The 6,000-nt window shown below is 54.2% G+C and overlaps 1 long non-coding RNA gene across 2 annotated transcripts; it reads left to right on the top strand.

Moving 5' to 3' along the window:
* The first annotated feature begins 100 nt into the window (after nucleotides 1-100).
* Nucleotides 101-1,473, top strand: LOC139043216 (uncharacterized). Of its 2 annotated transcripts, none has more exons than XR_011500272.1 (3): nucleotides 101-301; nucleotides 816-1,044; nucleotides 1,340-1,473. It is a non-coding gene; the product is annotated as an uncharacterized lncRNA (long non-coding RNA). The 2 variants fall into 2 exon arrangements; XR_011500273.1 differs by having other exon boundaries at nucleotides 1,344-1,466.
* The last annotated feature ends 4,527 nt before the right edge of the window (nucleotides 1,474-6,000 follow it).

Genomic DNA, 6,000 nt, shown 5'->3' on the forward strand with positions numbered 1-6,000 from the left:
TCACTGAGGCCTGGAATGAGCCAGCTGGCAGAGAGACAGCCTGGGTGTCCTCCCCTAGTCGTTGTTGGAAAACAGGGTCAGAAGGCCTCCCCGTGAGAAGGCCAGCAGCCACCTGAGCCGAAGGTCAGAAGGGGAGGTGAGAAACAGGAGAAGGAAAGGTGGACCCTAGTTCACCTTTGAACATTTCTACCCCAGGAGGAGGGAAGACTGTGCCTAGTCTGTCAGAAGGCCTGGAGCTCCTTGCAAAGAAGAGCGGCACAGCAGACTGGCCACCTACGTAACGGATGGGGCATCCCCCCAGGTAAGTGCTTGCACTGGGAGGACCCACCCACATGCCACTCTGGGGCAGAGGGAGAGGAGAACCCTATAACTTGCCGACTTTCCCAAAGAGGGCCAGCCAACGCAGCCCCTCGAGCCAAGACGGTGTCCATGGGACTGCTAGGAAGGAAAGAGCCCTGGGTCCAGAAAGTTTTCGGTGAAGGGTCATCAGCTCTATCAGAGGTAGAAGCTGCTGGAATTCTGGTGTGCCCGACCTGGGAGCTGCTGCCCGCCGCACCCGGGTCCTTAGTGCCCTGCCTGGGCTCCCCAGGGAGGATGCCAGACTTAGTCTTGGCCTTGGCCTGAGGGATGCCTGCGGTGATGGGGGCGTTCCACAGTTGCCTGGGCTTCCCTGGGAGAGTCAGAGATCCCTGGGTGTTGGCCTTATGGAACGGGCCACCTCTGGCCAAGTCTAGGGGAGGGAGCCGCCTCAGGGTCGAGATGGGTGGTGGCCAGCATCATCCTCACCAGGAGCAGCCCTCGGGGATCTTTCGCAGGGATTGTGTCACGCCCCGCCTTCCCCGTCGGATGCTATCCTCCTGCACCCAGATCCAGGTTGGAGGCCACGGATGACGCCTGGAAACTGCCTTTCAGCACCCTGTCTGGCCTTCCCTGCGCCTTGTAGGGCAGCGGTGGGAGAAAAACCTGTAGGGACGGCTGGACGTTGGCTTCGTGGGCTGCCACGTGGGCATCCAGAATCTTGGGGACCTGAGGAGAGGAGGGCAGGTGCACCCATGGCCTCTCTACCTCCCCGACCTGACCTAGGGTTCTGACTGACTCTCACGACTGTGGGAGCCCTGCTCCCTGGCCTGAGGACCATTCCTCCCACTGTGCATGCACGGGTGGGAGGGAGGGGTGGGGGGAGGAATCCGGCCTCTGGCCTCACTGGGAGCCCCGCACTGGGTGGGGGGGATCTGGCGGGGTGGGGGCGCCCTCTGGCGGAGGCCCCGTGCAGCTGCCAGGGAGCTGGGGTTCCCACTTCCTTCAGGGCTTCTCATGACCCTTTCCCCTCTCTGCTCAGGTAGCTGCTTTCCTCCTTGGAAGAGGTTTTCTGGCCCTGTTTGCTCCCAACTGACCCAGAAGGGCAGCAAGACTCCCTGTGCCAGCTGGTTCATCCCCATCCTCACTTATTGCTGGAAAAAACACAGCCTCTCATCACAAATGAACCTTTCTTCCCCAGGAGTTGGGAAAGCTGTGTCAAGTCAGAAGGCTGAGAAAGGCTTGCCAAAGGAGTGTGGCAGCACAGGCATGCCACCCAGGGAACGAAGGGGAAACCCACAGGCATGCTCTCCTATCAGCGGTTCCCATCCTCCACTCTGGACTGAGGAAAGCCCGCATTCCTTCCGCCTAGGGTGCTCCCCTTGGGAGATACCTGACAAGAAGGGCTGAGAGAAGCCCTCTCCTGGCCCACTCCCTGAGTCCACCGAGGAGGGGCGGAGGGAGACCACCCTAGGGCTTGCCTGATATACCCAAAGGAGGCTGACTGTCCCACTCATTTGGGCCAAGACTCTGTCAGTGGGGCAAGGACAGAGAAAAGGGCCCTGAGTCCTGAAGGTTTTCTGGGAGGTGTCACTGGCCCTGCTGGGGGAGGGAGCCCCTGGGTGTGTCATGTGCCCGACATGGGAGGTAGTGCCTGCTTCATCTGGGTCCTTGCTAGCCATGCCCTGCGTCCCAAGGGAGGTTGATGGTCTCGGCAGTGGTGGGGAGAGGGATCTTCGTACCTCACAGAGACCTCCCCTAATCTAAGAGATGCCCTCTGAACTCAGAGAGACCTCTCCTGACCTCACAGAGCCCTCGCCTGACCTCAGAGACACCCCATCTGACCTCACCTGGATCTCCCCTGACCTCACAAAGAAACCCTCTCACCTCACAGAGACCTACCAAGACCTCACAGAGACCCCTTTCTGTCCTCAAAGGGCCCTCCTATGACCTCAAAGAGACCTACTCTGATGTCACATCCTCCGCTGAACTCATAGAGACCCCCTCTGACCTCACAGAGACATCCCCCTGACCTCACAGAGATGTCCAACATCACAGACACCCCATCTGATCTCATAGAGATGTCAAGTGACCTCAGAGACCACCTCTGACTACAGTGACCCCTTCTCTGACCTCAAAGAGAACCCTGGTGATGACACAGAAACATCCCCTGACATCATAGATTCCTCCCCTGAACTCAAAGACCTCCCTGACCCCAGAGACATCCCTGATCTCATAGGGACCTCCTGTGACCACACAGAGAACTCCTCTGAAATCACAAAGACTTCCTCTGACATCAAAGAGACGTTAGCTGACCTCAGAGACCTACTGTGACCTCACAGGGACCTCCCCTGACTTCACAGAGACCCCACTTGGCCTCACAGAGACCTCCTCTGTTCTCAAAGAGATGCCATCTGACCTCACAAACTCATCCTCTGGTTTCATAAAGACACACCCTGACCTCAAAGAGACCCCACAGAGACTTCTCTGACATCACAGGGACCACCTTTGACATCACAAAGTCCTTCCTGACCTCACAGTGACCCCCTCTAACCAAACAGAGACCCCCCTGACCTCACAGAGACCTCCTTGATCTCACAGAGGTCTGCTCTGACCACACAGAGACCTCCCCTGACCTCACAGAGAGCCCTCTGACTTCACTGAGGCCTCCTCTGACCTTGCAGATAGCCCCTCTGACCATACACATACCTCCCTTGCCCTGATGATGACCCGCTCTGACACACGGAGACATCCCCTGATCTCACAGAGACCTCCATGACCTTGCTGAGACCCCATCTCACATCAAGAGACCTCCCTAACCTCACAGAGACCAACTGTGCCCTCACAAAGACCTCCCGTGACCTCACTGAGAAACCCTTTGACCTCACAGAGACCTCCCCACACCTCATAGAGACTCCCTCAGATGACACAGAGACCTCACATCACCTCACAGTGATGTCCTCTGGGCTAGCAGAGACCTCCTGCGAACTCAGATAGACCACTTTGACCTCAGAGAGAACTCCCCTGACCTAAAAGAGAACTCCCTGACCTAAAAGACCTCCCCTGACTGCACAGATACCTCCCCTGAGCTCACAGAGACCTCCCTGACCTCAGAGACCTCAGTGGCATCAGAGACCTCCACTGAACTCAGAGACATCAAGTGAGCACAAAGAGACCTCTCTGATCTCAAAGACACCTCCCTGACATCAAAGAGACCTGTGTGAGGTCACAGAGACATCCAGTGATGTCACAGAGACCACTCTGACCTCACAGAGACCTCATGTGACCTCACAGAGACCTCCAGTGACCTCAAAGAGACCATCTTTATCCTCAAAGAGACCTCTCCAACCTCACAGAGACATTCTCTGAACACACAGAGACCTCCCTGCCCTCTGAGACATTCTCTGATCTCACAGAAACCTCCCCTGACCTGGAATAGACCTCCCCTGTCTCACAGAGACCTTGCCTGACATCACAGATACCTCCCTGTCTTTGAGGACCGCTCCTGACCTCAGAAAGACACCCTCTGATCTCACAGAGACCTTCCCTGACCTATAGAGACCCACTTTTATCTCATAGAGACCTCCCCTGATGTCACATAGACCTCCCCTGAACTCACAGAGGCCTGCCTGAACTCACAGAGATCTCCTTGATCTCAGAGACCTCCCATGACCTCACAGATACCCACTCTGACCTCACAGAGAGCTGATCTTGCCACACAGAACTTGGTCTGACTTCACAGAGACCTCCCCTGACATCACAACATGCTCTCTGACCTCACTGTGACAAGATCTAATCTCACAGAGACCTCTGATCTCACAGAGACCTCCTTGAAATCACAGAGGTCTCTCCTGACCTCACAGAGACCTCTCTGCCATCTGAGAAACACCCAGATCTCACAGAAATCTCCCCAGACATCAGATAGGCCTCCCTTCTCTCACAGAGACCTCGCCTACCATCAGAGACACATCTCTGTCCTCACAGACCTACCCTGACCTGAGAGACAGCCCCTCTGACCTCACAGAGATATCCCTTACTTCACAGAGACATCCTTGACTTCACAGAGACCTCTCCTACCTCACAGAGACTTTACTTGACTTCATAGACACACCATCTGGCCACAAAGAGACCTCCCCCTAACTCACAGAAAGCCCCTCTGACCTCATTGAGACCTCCCCTGGCCTCACAGATACACACTCTGATGTCACAGAGACCTCCCCTGCCCTCACAAAGACAACTTCTGAAACACAGAGACCTCCCAAGACCTCACCGAGAACTCCCATGACCCCACAGAAACCACCTCTGACCCCACAGAGTACTCCCTGACCTCACAGAAGCCACAGCTGACATCAAGAGACCTCTCTGACCTCAGAGAGACAACCCTGACCTCAGAGAGACATCCGCTTACATCACAGAGACCTACCCTGATCTCACAGAAACCTCCCCTTATATCATAGATATCTCCTCTGACCTCACAGAGAATTCCTCTGACAACACACAGACCTCTGCTGACCTCGGAGACCTCACATCCCCTCGCAGAAGCCTCCTTTGAACTCAGAGAACTCCCTTGATTTCAGAGATCTCCCTGACCTGACAGAGACCTCCCATGAAGACACAGAGAACTGTGGGGGACTGGAATTGGCCATCCCAAGATACGTCTCTTTAGCATGAGGATTATTTTGGGCTGGTTAATTTTAAAAACTGCAGACATGGGGGCTGGCCCGATGGCCAAGTGGTGAGTTTGCGCGCTCCTCTTCAGTGGCCCAGGGTTTTGCTAGTTTGAGTCCTGGGTGTGAACATGGCACCGCTCATCAAGCCATGCTGAGGCAGCATCCCACATGCCACAACTGGAAGGACCAACAACTAAGAATACACAGCTGTGTAGAGGGGCGCTTTGGGGAGAAAAAGGAAAAATTAAAAAAAATTTAAAAATCTTTCAAAAAACTGCAGACATGAGAGAAACTCTGAAAAGTAGAATTTACTTACCCTCTGTTAAGAGATATTTACATTTGTAAAGGAAATTTCCATCTGTAAAGATATCTCCCTTTCTGTACCAGGAAGAAGGGGGATGACCTTATCTCTAGAAACTCTTATCAATGCAGAAGGCAAGGACTTATATCTGTATATAACCTTACTCTTGTGTACTGTGCTTTTCTGATAATCTCCCATAACTGACTCCCTCCACCCCCAACATCCTCCTTTGTCTTTAGCTGAAGATGGTATTTAAGGTGATGGCTTCAGCCATTTTGGGGAGTTACTCAGTTTTTCTAGGTCTCTCCCATGTATACATGTTATAAAGCTTTAATTTTCTCCTGCTATTCTGTCTCATGTGAATTTAATTCATTGTACAGCCAGAAGGACCCAGAGTGGATGGAGGAAATGTCTTCCTCCCCTGCAGAACTCTGACCTCACAGAGATGACCCTGAACTCAGAGACCTGCATGGCCACCCAGAGACCTCCCCTGACATGAAAGACCACCCATGATCAAACAGAGACAACATCTGTCCTCACAGAGACTCCCTCTGACCACACAGAGGCCTCCCCTGACCTAACAGAGAACTTCCCTGGCCACATGGCTCTCCCATGTGATCAGAGGCAACCCCTCTGACCTCACAGAGACCAAATCTGACCTCATAGAGACCTGCCCTGACCTCACAGAGACACCCACTTACCTCACAGAGACCCACCGCTGAACTCAGGGGG

This window comes from Equus asinus, unplaced genomic scaffold (genome assembly GCF_041296235.1).
Source record: "Equus asinus isolate D_3611 breed Donkey unplaced genomic scaffold, EquAss-T2T_v2 contig_193, whole genome shotgun sequence".
NCBI lineage: Eukaryota > Metazoa > Chordata > Mammalia > Perissodactyla > Equidae > Equus > Equus asinus.